Source organism: Pleurodeles waltl, chromosome 9, assembly GCF_031143425.1.
Source record: "Pleurodeles waltl isolate 20211129_DDA chromosome 9, aPleWal1.hap1.20221129, whole genome shotgun sequence".
Lineage (NCBI taxonomy): Eukaryota > Metazoa > Chordata > Amphibia > Caudata > Salamandridae > Pleurodeles > Pleurodeles waltl.
In genome coordinates this window covers 417713445-417733479 of record NC_090448.1, presented here as the reverse complement: position 1 = coordinate 417733479, position 20035 = coordinate 417713445, and the positions used below count along the sequence as shown (strand labels likewise).

General features: G+C 41.9%; 1 long non-coding RNA gene across 1 annotated transcript in view; it reads left to right on the top strand.

Annotated features, from left to right (window-relative positions):
- Nucleotides 1-9881, top strand: part of LOC138259454 (uncharacterized) — a 203286-nt gene extending 193405 nt beyond the window's left edge. Inside the window, exon 2 of the long non-coding RNA XR_011198735.1 lies at nt 4542-9881. This is a non-coding gene — a long non-coding RNA (uncharacterized lncRNA). The remainder of the gene's footprint in view (nt 1-4541) is intronic.
- Nucleotides 9882-20035: the final 10154 nt, after the last annotated feature.

The following is a 20035-nucleotide window of genomic DNA, read 5'->3' as shown; positions in this document are numbered from 1 at the left end:
TGATAAAGCCAATAGGCATGTCTTCTATATTTTAGTTTTCTGACCCTTTGACAAAGTCAGTAGGTCTAATTTTCCACATAGAACATCTCTTTATATCCATACTTCAGAAATTCATTGCAAAACCAAAGTTAAAGTGATGTTAGAGTTAGATATGGAAGTATTATCCTAGTTTACATTTAAAAAACCCTCAGGAATTCACGGAAAAAAAGCAAATAGTAAAGTCATGTTATAGTTAGATGAAAATGTCAGTTAAAACATAGGGGGTCATTCCGACCCTGGCGGTCATAGATCGCCAGGGCCGGGGACCGCGGATGCACCGCCAACAGGCTGGCGGTGCATCCAGGCCAATTCTGACCGCCGCGGTCAGAAAAGGGAAACCAGCGGTTTCCCGCCGGTTTTCCCCTGGCCTGAGGAATCCTCCATGGCGGCGCTGCAGGCAGCGCCGCCATGGGGATTCCGACCCCCTTCCCGCCATCCTGGTCCTGGCGGTAAAAACCGCCAGGAACAGGATGGCGGGAACGGGTGTTGTGGGGCCCCCTAACAGGGCCCCATTGAGATTTTCAGTGTCTGCATAGCAGACACTGAAAATCGCGACGGGTGCAACTGCACCCGTCGCACCCTTTCCACTCCGCCGGCTCCATTCGGAGCGGGCATCCTCGTGGAAGGGGGTTTCCCGCTGGGCGGGCGGGCGGCCTTCTGGCGGTTGCCCGCCAGCCCAGCGGGAAACTCAGAATGTGCACTGCGGTCATTTGACCGCTGTGCGGACATTCGGCGGCTCCCGCCGGCCCTGCGGTTACCGCGGCCGGCGGGAGTCGGAATGACCCCCATAGTGTTTTAAACTGAACAACCCTGAAATTCATCAGTTATAGTTAACTGAAGTAATTATAACTCATACCCTTGCCATGCACTGGTTATGACATTACATAGTTCTTCACTCACAACATTCTCTGTGACATCATTGATAACATCACTGATAACATCTGAAACAACATCATTGTTAGCACACTGTGAATGGTGAAGCAGGAGGGACATCAAACTGTTGTCTCAAATATACAGAACAAGTACAATACTCATGGCTATCACACAAAAGAGGGACCGTTACATGCTGTCTGGAAACAGACACAAACATACAAAAAGGACAACAGTGCTGTAAGCTTCAGTCCATTGGAAACGGGTGCAACTTGCTTCCCCACAGAACACGTACAGAATGTCAGTGGGAAATGAAGGTTTCTTCTCTAATAAAAGGCAGTAAGTGCAGTCTTCCATTACTTGGAGAACAGATTCATAAGGGCAGACTAGTTCAAGCTTTCATCACTCAGAGAACATGCACAGTTAACGTATGAGTGACATGGATAAGTCGATGAAGGCGTGAGTATGTGAAAGTCCTGCTGCTGTCATTTGGAGACCTACTTTCAGTGCGGTAACGCAAGGTGTCATATTATACAGTCTTCCTCCTTTCACCTCCTTTTGATCCAACTGCTTCCATTCACATGCACAATGTCAACCTTAGGCCTCAAAGGCCGAGCCCATGCTGTACCAATACAGAGACCTTCACTACTCTTTTGATGTGAAAGGGGAAGGAGCAACGGTTACGTGGTCAATGTCTCCCTTATAATGACAAAATGGGGAAAACATAAGAATATCAATGCTGCTGTGTTGTTTACCCTCACCACGGCCTCTTCTGTCTTCATAATCTCCCCCTGTCTATTTGTTGTTCCTTTCTTTCACTGAAGTTGTATCTTGCCTATACCTCTATCCATTCTCTTCTTTCCTACCGTTACACTCATTCTTATTCTTGTTCCCTCCCTCTCTCATGTCTGTGTGTGCCTTATATTTCAATTTCTTCTCAGGCTCTTCTCATAGTCTCTTGTTTGACGTTCATTTGTAGTTCCATCCCTTTCTCTTACCCTCAGTGCCCCACACTCTTCATACCTGCCTTTCTCTTACATTTGTTCTATCCCAACTAAATCTGTTATACATACCCCGTCACTCTCTTTTCATTTTTCTGCTATCCCAGCTCCCTATCTCTCACATACCTCACTATTTCTTGTCACCACTCCCTTTATCTCCCTCTGTACCTTCTACGACCAGCAAAAGGATTTTTGCCATCCCTAGTTCAACGTATTACTCCGTCCCACCCATTCTGGCAATGGTTCCACATTTGCTGCTTTTACTAGAAATGTGAGGCCCCTTCCAGTAGCAGTCTAGGCATCAACACCGTGTTCTCTTCCCCAAAAATTGCCCCTGCTCTCACGTGTCTCACATTGCTTTCTATTCACACAACTACTCTCTGGAGCTGTTTTATTTTCATTCATCTTACTTTTCTCAAATGCATGAGCATCACATTTTTCTCTACTCATCCCTCCACCTTTCATTCTCTCGCTCATGTACTGTTCTCTCACACTTTTCATTTGAAGATGCATTTTGGACCATCCTATGAAACCCTGTTCTTTCCATCATTCTCACTTCCCTCAAGCTCTGCATACACCCTACTATTCCTGAAAGTCACCTTTCTATCATCTCATACATTCCTTTCTTGCTTTCACATATCTTCTAGTCTGATCTTATCAAACCTTTGTCTCAAAGAGACCCTTTTCTGCCCCACGCATTCTTCTTAGCATCCCTTTTTCATTCACACAGACTCTCACACCCTTACCTATCAATGAAATGCTCCTCTCACAAACACATGCACGCATCTTGTTCCATTTTTCAAATACTCCTTTTGCTGCAGTCCCCACTTAGTTCCTTTCTCACACACTTAACCCCTCTTACACTTTCGTCTCTTTTTAATATCATTCTCAGGTCCTGTTTCTCACAATCACTTTCAGTTTTTTTGCTCACTGCCTCCAACAGATGCAGACAGTCAGTAATTGCAGTGCTTAATTGTTTTTTTATGTTCCTTTTCACCAGTTTGAATGTTGGATGATACTTTTTAGAATTACATTTGTGAAAACAAGCTATGTTCCACAATTTGGCAACATAGACTTAGAGGCCCTGCTGTTGAGGTCTGAAGAGAAACTCCTATGCAGGATTGTAGGCCTCAGTCAACACAGTGTTAGTTTCAGTATGAAACTTGAATATTTATTTGGCAAACTGAAGTAGAATGAAAGTTTGGGAACATTTACAAACTACTGAGTTTGTGTCGATTCTTTTGTTTTCCACGTATTGAGACGTGGTCATTACCTAGTAGGTAAATGTTATTTGAAGCACCCCATCCATAGTCTAAGTAACAATGTTATAGACCGATACATGGGGCCAACCTCTACAAAAATGTTCTGATGTTACAGGGCCAGGTGCTGTGTGATCCCAGCTTCAGTGTGGCACCTTTGCAAAATGTTGAGAGCTGCTAGTAGTGCATACTTTGAACTGAGTCGCCTCCTGGAGAGCTCTGGAGCTGAGGCTGAAAGTAATGCAAGATTTCCACAGTGCCTGTCTGTGCGTCAAAAAGTGTTCAGAATACATAATCATTCATTATTTAGCTTCTCTACAGAGCGCACAGAGCAACATATTGACATTGCAAATGTAAAAGAAATTGCAGGGCTTACAGGTGTGTGAATGTGTAGCGTTTGGGGGTGGTAAAGTGAAGGAGATGCAAGGAAGCGCATTCAGTAGAGACTGAAAAGAGGATGCTAAAGATGGTAGAGATGAGATGTAAGATATTCATATGAAGAAGCTATAGAGAGAAAAAGTAACATACATGTCTAACATAGAGTGAACATAACAGGCGTGATCGAGATATTCGGAGGGCAACTACCCCTTCCATGGGCATCAGTAATGTTTAACCCACAGTCTGACAGTTTCATAATTTAAACAATTCAGTGTTAATAATTTACAACAAAAACATTGTTGTTACTCATTTATCTTCAGCAACAAACAACCATTGACAAATCCAATAGCCCTGACAGTTTTTAGGTGTATGTCAGTTGTGTTATATATTGGATGCAACAACAGAAAGCTCATAGAGAAACCAAAATAACAGTCACGTGGCACGCTTTGGGAATCACAGATATTTAATTTACATGCTTAAGCCACATCCTTAATTAAATAGGCCACTGCTTTCCAACCTGTGGTCCGGGGACCACTGGGGGTCCACAAAGCCTGCTCAGGGGGTCCGCGACTGCTTAGAAAGTTAAATAATATTAACAGACTAGTTCCCCAGCTTTCAATAATGACTCAGTTGGGGGTCCCCAGATTCCAATACTGATTCATTAGAGGTCCATGTGTTCCAGTAATGATAAAGTGGGGGTCCACAGAAGTCAAAAGGTTGGGAACCACTGAACTAGGCTGCACCCTTTCAGAGACTCTTCCTTTTTTTCGTTCCACGTAAAGCTATGGTATGAGGGTTGGTTGAGGACTAGAAACAATAATACATAAATTAGTCCATACAGAAACGTAAATTGATTAAGATTCGTATTGTCCTTATGAGAGTTGAACTGGAATGAAACAAACACGGTTTGCCTTTATTTCTTTCAGCATAGCTCATCGTCACAGGTTATAGCTACTACCGGTGCCACTCTAACACCCTTCCTTTCCCTCTTCAGCAGGTAGACCTGAGGCTACGTGTGGAAAAACTCAGTGTGAAGATGGTGCCAGGGGGTCGTGGCGATGGACTGAGCTCCGGCCCGCCCGATGAGTCAAAGGAGGACCGCGAGGAGCGCATCTTGGCCATGCTGGGTATCTTCGGGACGGTTTTAAACCTGCTGGTCATCATTTTTGTTTACATCTACACCACAATTTAAAGAGGGAGTGGAAGATGGCAGTGAGTGGGACACACTGGCCAGAGGCCCCACTACTGGAGAATGGAGCAACATTTCTGATGGACACCACAGTGAGCTGGAATCCGTGGTGGATTGTGCTTTTATTCATGAGGATCAGAGGGCAATTTCTACATACCTATTGTTAAAATGAACCCTACATAAAAATACATATAAGCCATTTGGGTGTAAAGAAATGTTCAAGTGTGAAACGTTGTTTATTAAAACATGTCAAGGTTTCCTCTGGAACATTAATGAATACAATCTCCAGGAACTTTGAATAAATATTCCATACCTGCGAAATGCACCTTGACACACGCCACTTTTATGCCTATGAACTTGGGGCATTTGTACCTACGTATCCCTTGAATATAAAAAGTACATGTCAAAACCGTAAGTAAAGCACAATGGAATTGTTCCCTCCTCAAAGGCAGTAGAGGGTTCTACCTTTCAGGACATTCACATGGGTTAATTTTTAGAAACCGCTGGCTTTCCCAGGTTGGGCAAAAGGGTTAGGACGCCTACATGGAACCCCGATGTTGCTTGGGATTATCAATTGTGCCCTGCCATGCGGTGCAGTGAAGCGGCACAATAATTGTAAAAATCTGATTCTAGCCAACCCAGCGTTAGAACCTACGCCAATCACCAAAATGCTGTTTATATTTGCAAAAGCGCGAAAAAACTTAAGATGGGAGAGGGCGGGAGGGTGCAGACAGGGAAACTATGTATTTCAAATATTTGTACTGTGAATATTTTGTTTCTTCAAGGTTTTAAAGTTAAATTGAGCTGTGTGCAAAACACGAGAGCTTTTATTGTGTTTACATGATCTATGGAAAGATGTTGTGAAGCCCTGGTGTCTCGCTTTGACAATGAAGGAACTCCTTATAGATGTGTTGCTCCACTCAAGTTTCTTGATGAGTCAGCGGAAATTACATTTCAAGACATTTCAGGCCAACTTTGAAGGGTTTTATGTAGCCCAGATGGTTATGGTGCCTCCTTGAGTGACCATGTGACTAGCCAATTCACACCCGTAGTTTCATTTCTGCATCATTTCACTGGACAAAACACATTGTCCACATGCTACGCCAAATGAACCATCCTGGCTCGAAAATCAGAATTCTAGGTAGAGTCTTGCTTTTGTATCAAATAATGTCTTCCTCTATCTCCTATGCAACTGTCACTGTCTTTAGCAGGATATTGCTCTTCACTGGATCTTGAGTCTTCCATGGTGAACTGTGACTGGGCAGAATTTGAAAGTTCAAGAAGGCACGGTGTGTTCCTTTTTATCTGCTAGATTATTTCAAATTTTAGGCAACACTTTGTTGAGTAGTTTAAAAAAAGACTACACTGCATCCTACAGGATGTTGATATCTAGTCTAGTCTGCTTGTTCCTTTACTATGTAGCCTTGCCTTCTGCAAAACCATATATAACAGTCCATTCTTAGACCTGATCCATTGACTATTAACACAGCTTTATGTAGGATTTCACCAGGATGCATGGGGGGAAAAACGTAGACTGGTTGTTGTACTACATTGTACGTTTGCCTCTTTAGGATGTCATAGCAGTGTGAGAACCGGGCAATATGTTGGTTCTTTCTTGCATAACCTATGATGAAGCAAAATCATACTGTGCTACTTCCAAAGAGGTGCCTGAATCGGATGTAAAGTTCATTGTAGTCAGCTGTGTACCATTTTGTATTGAGAGGAAATTCTGGTGGTTTGCTTGGATCAGATAATAAAGGCATACAGAAACCCCATTATACACAATTTCCTCCATACGAGCATTGAGGGCACAGTAATGCCTGTTCGTCTTAGTAACCCATACTCACATAATGTCTCCCATCACTGTGTTATTGCATCATGGATTAAACATCCATGGGTGATCTTATTGGCATGCTCATGGTTTACGAATACATCATTCCTGCAGACATAAATAACTATAGTTTTAGATTGTGAACTTTACTAAACAAAACATATACTCCAAAAGAAACACAAAGAGAAACAAACAATCTTTGAAGAAAGGAGAAATGGCCTAGAGCTACATTGTGCTCTCTGATAACACCCGCTATCACCTTCTGTGTTTCATTCAAAGTAGGTGCAAATACAAGGAGGATTGGGCACTAATATATATTTTTTTAAATGATTGATTTATTATAAATTTGAATGGTGAATATGCATTGTTAAATTGAATCTTCTTGTTATAACAGTATTCTCAAACAGTAGCGTTTAAAATATTGTGTTTCATGCCCTTAAAATATCAGCCAACAGAACTAATTTATAAAATTAGCTGGTTCGGCCCAGACAGGCAAACTGGTTTCACAATCTTAAACATTTGATTAAAGGAGGTGTCAATATTTGTTCTTGATATGACTTCCAGTCATGTCTCCGTGCTTCCCTGTAGAAAAATGAAGATTGCTCTATTTCTGCACTCATAAAGTAATTATCTACATAGGAAACCATATCAAGAGCGCTTTATTAACCATTTGTTTAGTCAGATTGTTAATACTGGGAAACAACTTTACTTCAATTAGTAGATGCAGCTAATTTCCTTAATTAAGTCCGTCAGAAGTTGAGAAACACGTTTTGGTTGTTAGTGCCCTAGTGAGTGAGGACTTAATTTGACTTTTTCTTTCTGTGACTTCTGTGGCTTACATGGTGACTTAAGGCAGAACAGACACTGCCAGCCCCTCCAAAGCCATATTTACTAGCATTGTGTCAGCCCTGGAGACTTCCTGGCTCCTAAATGAGGTCGAGATCCAAGACATATACGGCAGGAACATAAACTAATTTTTGATAGATGTCCTATTACTGCCCACCTCTAAATGAGATCTTTACTTAGGGGCGAGCAGAAAACAAGCATCAGTCCAGTCTAATGATGATTTTTTGTGTCCTAGGCACGACAGATAGCCATTTAGTGGATAATGCCTTCAGCTGAGCCGGACCCTCACTGATGAACAGTCGAGCAGTGCTTCTGTTACAGGTGTCTGGCCATGATGCATTCAAGCCATAAACACTGGCTGGCTCGCCACACTGCACCACTATGGCAGCGCAGGCATACTTCTGCAACAGCTTGGCTGTTGCCTTTCTGTGTCTTCTTTTGTGTGCTTTGCAGAAAAAATTATTGTTTTACAAATACCACTGATGTCTTAATCGGAGCAGTGATAAAAAACGACCTGACAAACTGCCTCTGCAAATTTTCTTCACTTCAATGGACGCTAAATAGTCCCTATTCATAGGTCATGACTCTGACAAGAAAACTGAAGTTCCTCCTTTCCCTTCTCTGATCAACGTCTGACGATTTGTCAAAGAGGTCTCTTTAGTTTTTCCTTAAATTCAGTAAAACTGAACAAAGGCAAAGGGTGTGACTTGGATCCAGTGAAAGGTGACTTTTGGATAGGCCATGTATTGCTCCTGTTCATCAGATCTTCCACAGAGATAAGCCTGTAGCACTATTGGGTATCCTGGTCTCTTGCGTATTTAAAGTCGTCTCCAAACCTAGAAGCTTAGAGGAAAATGAGAATTAGAAGTTGCTGCATTCCAAAAAACACGTTCCCTTGAGTAAGGGATTGGGAATGAGAGAGAGGTAAGTTTCCTAGGTGAAGGCACATTTCTAGTTTCATGCTTCAAACATCACCTGCAGTCGTGAAGGTGTGCAGAGTTTACAACTTAACATTTTTTCACAGCTTCGCCAGATGAATTTCAGTTCATCTAGTCATAATCCCAACTCCCACGTCAGGCCTTCACTTTGTGAAGCAGCATTTTGTAGACTTAGCTCATCTTGACTGTGAGTGACGTTTCTTGCACAAACAAATCCAGTTGCAACTCATTTTGCTGAAGTAGTATCCTCCTTACAGAAGGCTTTGCAGAGGTTTTCTTCACAGATCTACTTTGAGTGCTAATTGAAAAGCTTTTCGTTTTTTTAAACTTTGCCTGATGCTGATGCATTGGTGAAATTGTGAAAAAAAACTTCATGAAGTAAGCAGATGCAGAGCATGCTGGTTTTTGTACACTGTTAGCTTGCTGACTGTTGTGTCCCAATAAGGATAAGCGGGATATCGGCCCACTCTGAATTCCTCTGCTTAGAAACAATGAGCAAAAGGCAAGAAAGATCAATAATGAGTGAGTTTCACAGAAGAGGGCCTCACCTCTTTCTCCTCTAGCTACACAGTCGCCGACAGACACACAAACACAGATATACAAACACAGAAACATGCCTAGAGCCCCTATCATAAAATGACTTACTGTAAATGCAGAATCACTAAGGAAGTTAAATGAAACCTTGTGCACTAAAACTAGTACTTCCGACATTTCATCCTGACAATAAGTACATGCCAATAAGAGCATGCCAATAAGTACAAAAACTGCAGAGTGGATGTTTCTGCATCTAATTCTAAAAAAAGATGTCGCCATCATAAGCACAAAACACCTATTGAAAAAATAAAAGGATCAAGAGAAAGTTAGAGTCAAATGTTCTCACATGGTAAAAAAGTAATCACTTGGAACAGTATAGACACACATATGCATAGGAGTCTTATAGGAACGTGCCTTTCAGAATTATGGGGTGTGGGTTCTGAAGTGACTCGGGGGTATTTCTGTACCCGGAATAAGTGCTCCATGACTTATGTTTTGGATGAACAAAAGACCACATGAGTATGTTCTAATTTGCCATCTCTAGCACTCGTATGTGGATCCGTCCAAATTCCACCATCAGTCTCATTTTCCCTCTGGAGATGGGAATATGTGTAAAGGCTCAATAAAGCGGGCTTCTCTGTTTGCCTCTCTAGGAACACAATGTGCAGTTGTACAAACTGGGAATGGTCATTCTGTTCTCCCCAGGGCATCTGTCTAGTTGAATAACACAATAACTCTGTGCCATGTCTTAAGACGTAGATCGGACATTGGAAGAGGGAGATGGAAGTCAAGGGAAGAGGAGAGCAGTTAGGTGCTTGTAAAGATTGGAAATGCAAGGCAGAATGAATAGACTGGCTTGCCTTTTACTGGTCACCGATGTAAACAGGCAGTTCAGGCTCAATAAGAGGTGTTTCAATAACTTGACTTTCATGTGAAACTGAAGACCCTCTATGAATACTGCTGTTTCAATCACAGATTGATGGGCTCTGATGAAAAGAAAAAAAACATGGGGCAAATATATCTTTATTAAAAATCGCCAAAATATTATGCACCTAACCACAAAAATGCTGTTGTGGCCTTCTGAAATCCTCCAAAGAGTAGCTAGTCTATGAATTTGGCAGTACAATGCAGACTGTTGCTTTGTACAGGTAGGGGACTGCACCCATGCCCAGGGCAGATGAGGGAAGCCTGTGACCCTTCCCCCGGCCTGCCCCTGAGCCCACCGCCAACAATGGAAGGCAAAGAATTGAGGGAATTGACCTAAGACAATCAGATTTTGCCTTTTGAGTAACAGTTCTCAGGCTGTATTTATTACAACAGCAAACATTAACATTCAAACCATTTGGTTCATTCAAACAATGTGAATACTACATAACCCAAAGTGTTTGGAGAAAAGCTATACATAAAATCACCTATCCACATATATTTAAAGTCATGTTTGGCCACCCTATTGGTCATCAGAACACTGGTTGCACACCAGGCCACACATATATGCACTGTACAATGCAAACTCCCCTGCTTCCTCACAGAGAGAGGTGCAAAACAGGTCAGCAAGTCAGCTAAGCTCCTAATCACCCATGCGAGAGCAATCCAAAAGAGGGACCCCCCTGGAGCCCTTTGGGAGATGGGCCTGGGCAACCGGGCCAGATCTTGGTCCCCTGGCATGAGGTCCAACTTGTCACAATCCTAGGGCAGTGTCATAAACTATCCATAGTGCCAAGGGCAATCGCTGTAGTGGACGACCCTGACCCTTGCCTTACAGACTGCAGTACTTTTGCACCTAGTTGATCAAAGATGTAAAACCAATTGTATCCAGAATTCACCTGCCTGTTCTAGATGCCAAGGTGTTTACTAGCTTTGTAGCCAAATCTGACTCCACCACCTCCACAGAGCTGGTTGGTTAACTTGCCTGCCCGGTCTTCCCCATACATTGGCTACTCCCAGATCCTGAGAAAAGGTGTACTGCAAAGGCCAAGAAAGACTCCAAACACGTCATTACCCTGAGCAGATAGATGAAAACCATATTTGTGGAAGCAAGCTGCACCCCTAAGGCAGCCATGCAGGATTGTCTTCAAAATGGCTGTATCAAGGAGACTTCTCATTCTACTATTCAAGTGCCTCACTGGCTCAGTCAGTCCTTTTGTGGGAAGACCTGCACACCTATGCGGGACAATATGGGCCCAAGCGATGACAGTCCTCGGGAACCTCTTAGCAAGCGATGAGATCTCCATCAGCAAAGTCTCAAAGATGCCTCTTCCCCCCACTAATACAAGATCGTTTCCACCTATGTGGAGAATGATAGCCTCTAGTACTCAACCTCCTTCACTAGCTGACGCAGTCTATCGAGCTGAAGACCCCCTTTGCCGGCCCAAAGGAAATGCATTAGCTGCATGCCTATCAAAACGACTCAGATTGAAGCCTGCTTCTGCTCGCCGAACAAAAGAATGGCTAAGAATCCACACTCTGGCTGTAACCATGTGCCCAAATACACAGAAACAAGAGAAGTAAAGGAGAAACCGTTTTAGAGTTGCCTATTGTGACTGGGCCTTCTTTATACCATATCCAGGTGTATGTAGTATTTGTAGCAATTAGACCTCCACCTCCCGATTCTCTTGACTGCTTCTGCTTCAAGACCTGATGATGTTGCCACGCCTATCCTAAAAGAATGGGAGCTATAGTTGGTGGGATCTGAACTGACCTTGCGCAGAGTTGCCCACATGACGTAGGTAAACTGGTATTTTGTGAGAGGTAAACCTGAGTCATGTACTAACAATGAGGTAGCGGCATTGCATGACCGAATACATAGAAAGGCAGTCACAGTGGCCACAGGGCACCCAATGATGCCCTCGGCCCTCCTCAAGATCACTTGCTCTCCCTTCCCCAATTGATCAGTTTTGGAATGGTGCAGGGGGATAATTAGATTCCCTCAGAGCAGGGCGACCCAGTAACAGCCTCCATGGGTATCCTGCTTAGATCCCGCCACTAGCTCTGATACCCTGAACAACCCATAAAATGCAAGGGAAGAGGTGACTAAAAACAGTGCTGCTTCATAAGGTGAACCACCGACCACCGGGAGGGCTCCTAGTATCTTGCCCAGTCTGTCAATGTCGATGGGATGTCTGGTGTACCGCTGGGGCCCCTTGCAATCTTTCCCAACCCCTGAGCGTCTTCTTAACCAAAATGGAGTGTGAATGATATGCTTCCTGAGGTGCAGCAGGATACAGTGATGATCGGCAGGGTCACAGCTCTCCAAGAAGCTATGTGGGTCTTCTCTAGGCTCACAGCTTAAATGCCTCTACTTGGGCTCCTGCTGGCCGTCCAGGTGACCCTGCTGACCCCTGGCAGCCAGTGGGTACCATGCACACCTCACGAGAAATCTGTGCAAGTGCACCAAATTCCAACAGCAAGAATGGTGTTGGTGCGCACCTCCCCGAGGCCAGGTGTCAGCCCCACCTGTATTTGAGGCCTGCCATTACGGCTTGCTCTTCTTCTTCATTGTTGTACAAACATAAACAGAGGCCTACTTTCGCATCTTTGCAAAAAACAAAATTCCTGTACAATCTGTGCACATTACCTTGCTGTTTTTGGCTCAGTGTTGACCATTTTCTACACATGATCAAACTTCGGCTTGCTATTCTGTAAAGATCATCATACTCACCTGACCAAATATAATGAACTATATTAATTTAGTTTAAAAGCAAACCTAACAAACTTTCATAAAAATGTTAAAACAAAAAACACTTCATTTACTTCATATAATATGTAGATGAAACTTTTCATCACCATCACAATTTGATCAAAGCAGTACACAAAGTCTATGGTGATTAGCCAATTGTATCAGTTTGACCTGCCATGCAAAATGCACACATGTCCTATTTATTTGTGGCCTACACAGCCCAAAAAAGAGGCTGAAATAGGTGTAAACTGTTATACTATCTGCGTATACTTTCTTTGACAGTGCAGTGGTAGTTGATATCCTGCATCAGTATTGTTTCTAGTCTATGCTAAAAGCTTGATTTTGTGGTAGAACACCAGATAACGTTTGTGATCCTTTTGCCTGTAGCACACCCCTTCAGTAAATGGCTTGTATGCCTTTGATGAACAGATAGGGATGTTTTTCTGAAGCCAAATCATACAAACACTGGTATTGTTTTTTGGCTGGGCCCTTGATGAACAGATAGGAGTATTTTTCTGAATTGAAATCCTACAATGGTTTATTGGCCGTGCCCCTATTGATAATCAAGAAACATTACCTACTTCTCTTGCAAACCCCTTACACCAACTGTGGCAGTCAAGAAGTTGGAGATCGTAATTTATAATGATATTTCTGGCATCCCAAATCACAGCTACTGTCAAAACAGGCGTTTCACTTGCCGTCATTAAAAAGAAGTGCCTTGACCTGGATAAATCCAAACTGTACCAATAACTCGTACCATAGTCCCTTCCAGACTTGGCTTTGCCATTGGCCATGCTGTTGGCATATATTGGGGTTTGTCTACCTGTCTTGTGCATTGTCTCTATGGTCTGTTGAATGCAGCATCTGGAGCAGTCACTCACTTGCACTCAAATAAAATATACACGGGCCAACTCTGTGAAAACTTGCTGGGCTTCCTTTCAAGCTGAGGGTACAGTTTGAGACCTGCTGTATCATCAGACCCTGCACAACGCTGACTCTTCTTTTTCATTAAGGAAAATTTAGCATACTACCAGAAATAAACTCTGATGTCTACCGTTACTAAATCAATCAGACTACCATGACTTTCAGTGGTGGTGTGTGGGAGGTAGCTGTTTTTCAGTAGGTGCCTCTTAGACGTGGAATAAACTTCCTCTGGGCATGAAAACAACCACCAATTTTATTTCCTTCTGGGGAAAATTAAAAATGTCTGTTCTCGCTAAAGGCAACTTGCAGCATAATTTGTTAAGAGTGTCAGTTTTAACAAATCGATACGTGGTAGAACACCATAAAAAGGACAAACATAAACAAGGAGCTCTACAAATATACACGTACTTAAGGTTCCACAAATTAAAAAAATATATACAGCTCTTGATATGAAAGCAAATGCTTTCCCAAGTTCACATTAAGAGACATTTTATAGATTTGAGGGGACAGGGATTCTTCCTCAGATCAATGCCTTAAGCACAATAACAGATGCTTTTGATAATTAGTGCATTCTCAAATTATACTGCAACATCAATATCCTGACACAATTATGCAGTGTACTAATGGATATTTAAAAAGAGAAATACCTATTTAGAAATGTGTTATAAATATAATAGACATAGCAATTTAATCAATGATCACATAACTCTTAACATGATACAGACATCTATTAACATGAATATTTAGATTAGTGTGTTTGGATGAAGACACTAGGTGAGGAGCAACATTGATGAAATTTGCTGATAGATAGGTATTATGACGAAAATGTCCTGTCTTTGATTTTAAAAAAATGCCAAAACCTTTTTCCCCTTGCCAAATTTTAAATTTTTCTTGACTCTAGTTAATTACTTTCAAGATACTGTTGAAGGACACAACACACAGAGAGATTTGAAATCTGGAGAGAAACTAGGTAAGTCATATAGTGTATGGAACTCAAACTGAGCATGTAAATTTTAACAAGTGACTCCCTTCTTCAGTATGATGCTAGAGATGGTGCTAATATCTCTGTGGTTGACTCGCTGATGGCTTACGATGTATACACAGCTCCCATCCAATAAATAATTCTAATTATCAAGCCACATGTGGGGAAAGCCTTTGTAAGATTTAACCTGCATATTAAGATTCAATATGTTGTCCTGCATTGTTTCAGCATTGACTCCCACTCCTTTGGCAAATGGTGTTTAAAATTGTGGGCATTCAAAATCTTGTCATATTTATTAATATAATTTATTGATCGATTTATTTGTGCATATTATATTGCTCAAATATGACCCAAAGGTAGGATACCAGGGCACAAATTACCAGATTAAGTAAAATGACCACAAACTAATCATTAAATTCCCATACAAAATATGGTTAAAAAATTAAGGAATCTATGAGAGGTTTACAGATTTCTGATGTCCAATGCAAGTCAACAGTCCAATGAAATTTGAGAGGGAGTCAATTTGGTAAACATTGGAGAGTCAGATGCACAGAGGAGATGGAGGAAAGAGTAAGTGGGAGATGTTGAAGAGACACCAGCAACAATATGAAGAAAAAGCTGGAAGAGGTAGTAGTAAGGGAGGTGGCATGATAGCAATCACCTAAGTATATGTGCCGGGGAGGGATGAATTGTTCAAGCCTTTTATGTTGCACGTCACCCAGGAGGAAGGTTGGCCGTGGTCTATATTTAAAACAAACCTGATCAGGAATCACTTGCATACAACATCTTCTTAAGCTAACATGGATTTTCTGAAGTTGTAGAATACAAATAAACAGCCAGGCATATTTTTCATACCACCATATGTTCCTCTAGGGCTAGAGATAAATCTTATTTTTTGATCCAGCGTTTGTTATCTTACATGATTTAAATAGAGCAAGTCCTCCCCATAGTTGCAAACAAATAGTGTGCCAAACTTCTGGAACTGTTACCAGCACAGCCAGATAAGCGCTACATAATCCTGTGCACAGAGGGCTACCTTAACTCTTACTGCAATCATGGATCACTTATTAGGACCAACTATATGCTCTACATTCTCTCAATCCATAGGTAGCCTCCATTCTTCCAGAACTATGAGACCGAATCCAATGGATAATGCTTATTTGGCTGTACAAAAGCTAGCAGAATGTTTATCTCTCATTAAATATATGGACTACTAAGGATCTATTGAATTATTGAGGAAAATGTTAGTCATAAGATTTTTTAAAACCATCAACTCATTGCTTGTTTCTTTCCAAATGTTGACCATTTTTTGCTTTAAGGCCAAAGCACTAAATGAGCACCCGAATGTGACAGGTCTGGCAACCTTGTACATTAAACTTTTCTATGGACAAACACTTCCTGGTGACTTAATTGGCAACGTTTTTGGGCAAATGTATTTGTTGAAGCTTGCAATCAGTATGCATTTGTGTGCCACAAGAAATATTGCAAAGCAAAGAAAATGTACTACTATATTAAGTAAAAGAGTGTTTTTTATGTTCACTTTTGGAATATGTCAGTATCGTTATAGTCTCCTACAGTTTTATACAAAGTGGGATTTAAATAAAGATCTTGGAATATCAATTGAACTTTACCATTTGCTGAAAATAAATATTCCCATAATTCACTTTTATATGTGTGCAGAAGCATGAAGTACATACGCTAAGAAGTATGAATGTAAGAATATGTATAACATAAGGTCATGAGAAATTAATCAAGCGATTAAGAGGTACAGTACAAGTGTCCTCCCTAGTATGAATAGGACATGAGAGCATATCATAATCCTAAATGTCAAGTCACCTCAGGGCTAGGCTGTGAAAACCCTGAAAGACACTGCGGAGTTCAATGGTGGCTAACGACTTCAAGGAGTTGATAACATGGGCGGGTTTAATTCCAGTTTCTGAAGAGGATAAAGTACATATTAAAAGGTTGAGTGCACGTACGACACATCAACCTTCACATGCTGAGTGAAGTGAAACCAGAAAGAAGTTGAGGCCAAGATGCTCATCGATGAGGCAGGCCCAAGCACATTACTCACTTGATCAAGCTAATCCAGTTCACCATCAGCATTAGCCGATGACCAGATAAAGGCATTCCTTAAGAGTTCTCCCAGTTATTGTAAGGGATTGGGAGTATCACTGGGAAGAAAAGGAAGCTGCAGATCACCAACTCAGTGCAGCAGTGGATCTTTGACATTATCGCACCTCACTGCACAGAAAAAAGCGGGAGGAAAAGAACTTTGAAAGCAAAGCTGGAAGAGGCCATAATTCTAAAAGAAAAAAATTGCCGATCCGTGGGGGTCCTTAAGTGTTTGGATGGAGGCTAAGCAAGCCAACAAACTTAAGACACTCAGACAAGCCATCTAGGAAGAAAGCTATCGTACATCAGCATAATTAGCATAAGAACGGAATCATATGCTGTAGTTCTTCAACTTGGATCTAGATGCTGGGTACCATCAACTTCGGCAGCTTGACTTCTGGTAAATACAAATTTTTCCATCCATCTTACCTTGACACCTTAAAGAAAGAGTTTCATCCGAATGTTTCAAAATACCCTCACAGAAATGCTGATTACTTTACCAGGGTTTTAAATGTAGTGACAAAACGTGCATGATGCTATCACAGAAAAAAGAGCTCTGGCCATATCCAAGTCAAACTGCAGTGTCTATGTGGTCACACTTCTCCGTTCACCAGAGCAAATATGAATTCCTGGAGTCCCTCTTCAGCAGTGTCTTTTTCATAAATGACGTGAAATGTGAAACATATCAAGAAAGTGGTGGTTCCTGGGGATGTCTTAGAGCTGTAGATTCCTAAGCATCGTTGTATAGTGCAAGTGGTTCAATCCTAATTTGGCCTGTCTGAATAAACCATGAGAGTGTTGCATAAGTAGAACAAAAAGTGCTGTTGCAGTGAATAACAAGATAGCAAATATGTTGTGCTGGTAGTCAACACAAATGCTTGAACCACCTGCAAAGTGCAGAGCATGTGGTAGATGCAAGCCTGTGAATCGTAGGTGCAGTCCTACTGTAAAGTGATCACAGGGGTTTATGGGCTTTCACATACATTACCCTTAAATCAAGTGATAGACAACAGTCATTTTGTGAGTATGCCAGGACTGTCATTTTTATATCACTGGGTGCTGTTAGTGATCTATATTCACCGTAGGCCCCTTACACATCTATAGAACAAGCCATAGTCTTGTCTGCTATTTTGTATAGAAAAGTGGATCCTCTAGCTTCAAGACTAGACATACACAGTGAAGTACTAACAGGGTAGTACCAACTGGGGCAAGCAGCTCTGCCAACTGCTTATCAGGGCACCACAAAATCACTGTCTGTACTATGTGTACTAGTGGAAACTGCCAGAACAGAGGAGTGTCTATTAATGAAGGTGAAGTCACTGTGCCAAAATCCATTTCAGGAAAGAGGTAGTTATGTGGTGAACAGAGTGGTTTACAAGGATTACCAGAAGAGCACACTTTTGAAACGGGTAACCATATCCCTCAAACCAAACTCTTATGGCTCTCACCAATGTTTACTATAAGGATTTCCTACAGGGCTCCTTTATCATGATGTCTCGTCCCCTTACCATACACTGTACCCAACCGACATGTAGTTCACAAGGGCTGGGAAATATAAAAGCCCATATAAGATTTCAAAGAATTGATGGCTTCTGAAAAAAGGAAATGGCCCCAGTGTCTCTTGTGTAAGGTGGTCACAGGACCTGGTGGGCAGCAGTGCTTAGTTTGTAAATAAAAACGTGCCAGTGCCCAAAACTCTTCTCTGAAACATGCAGCTGATGCAATTAAATGTGCGGGCACAGAATATTGAGGCAGCGTAATCCTAATGCCATCTCTGGCCTCTTTAATCCATTTACTGCCATCCCTTGCCCCTTCAGCTTTCTGCTTTCTCACTTCTGAAGTTTTTCCATCTTTCTCTTCCTCGTCTTTCCCATATGTCTTTTGTTTGCAGTAATTGCCTGATGCAGCAAAATAAGTGCCAGCCCTCAAAAAAAAGTACAGGTTCCCCCCACTGGCAGCCAAGGGCTCAAATTAAGCACTGGTGGACATCCAAGGATCCACAGCAATGGGAGAATTTGTTTTTTTACCTTGCCACCTATAATTGATGTGATGTCTGTGGCAGACGCACACTTGAATACTTGCTTCCACCTCTCTCCTCTCTGCTGCGATGGCATAAAAACTGAATTATAACATCTTTTCTGGCTTGTCACATGAACTTTTACCAATCCTTTTGTCCCCATACTAGCAATGCTGGTTTCAAGGCAACCCACCACATGGCCTTATATGGACCATAACCATCACCTTCACTACCCTCCAACCCCATGCTTCTCTGGTTTTTCCCAATTTCAGCTCAATCAATGCATCTACCCACTTCCGCCTTATCTAAAGCACCCATACGAGGATGCATACATCCTAAAACGTCTGTGAGGATTGGGGTCTTCAAAGCCATTCTGACATTTCATGACTAATATTGTTTGGAAATTTAAGTGAAAACTAATTTCCAAGTGTATACTCAATGGGTAAGAGAGACGTTATGGAGGAAATAGAAGATCTGGACTGAACTTGATTGGACCCTGAAAACTGATTCACAGTTTTAGGGTTTTCAGCCTAAGCTTTGTGTCAAATGGCTGGATTAAGTAACTTCTGCATGCTGTATAATGAACAACATGTCACTCCATAAGATTACTTCTGAACCACCTCCTCACATTAGTGTGCATGTGAACAGTTGATTAAGATTTGACTTCTTGAAAAGCAAAGACACTGACACGCTCAAATGTGAACATGATAAACCCTTAAAGATAAAGCAGAGTGGAATGCTGCACTATTGAAAAGGGATGATGAATAACCAGGTATGGATAGACAAGCTAAACAAATGTGGGCGAACCTGTGGACGAAACAAACATGAAGAATGCTAAGTGGAGTGCGAACTGATATGAACAACCTTAAACCTTGCAACACACGGAAGTTATTAGACACGTTGTTAATTGATGACTCTGTTTGTACAGCCCCAGAACCTTTCCCATGCTTCTTCCTCCCCGACCTATGTATCTCATGAGTCCTCACTGCAAAGTGTACCCCATCCTCCACAGGTCCTTTCTCCAGCTGATCAATTTACCTTACGCTGTTCCGACCTTACACATAATGCTCTTTGCTGGTAACTCCTTTTTAATGCTTTCTGGAAAATGCAACTAAATGTTTTGTAATGATGAGTGAATTTGTACAGTTACAAATTGCATACCCTTTCCCTATCCTTCTTCACCTTCTCTGAATGATGCCACCTTTAGTAGCTTCTGTGGATCTATCTAAACCGAGGAACACTTGTTTTGAACACTCAACTTCTTTGCCAGTACCTAAACTCCAACCCGCACACTACATCTGATTTCAGTTTTACCTCAAACTTGTTATAATCAGATATCATGGTCTCTGAAGAACTCACAAAGACAGCAGGGTTACAAATGCAAGTGAAGTTAATTAATATGAGCACCAACAAGGCAACAGCCATCCATGCCAGCA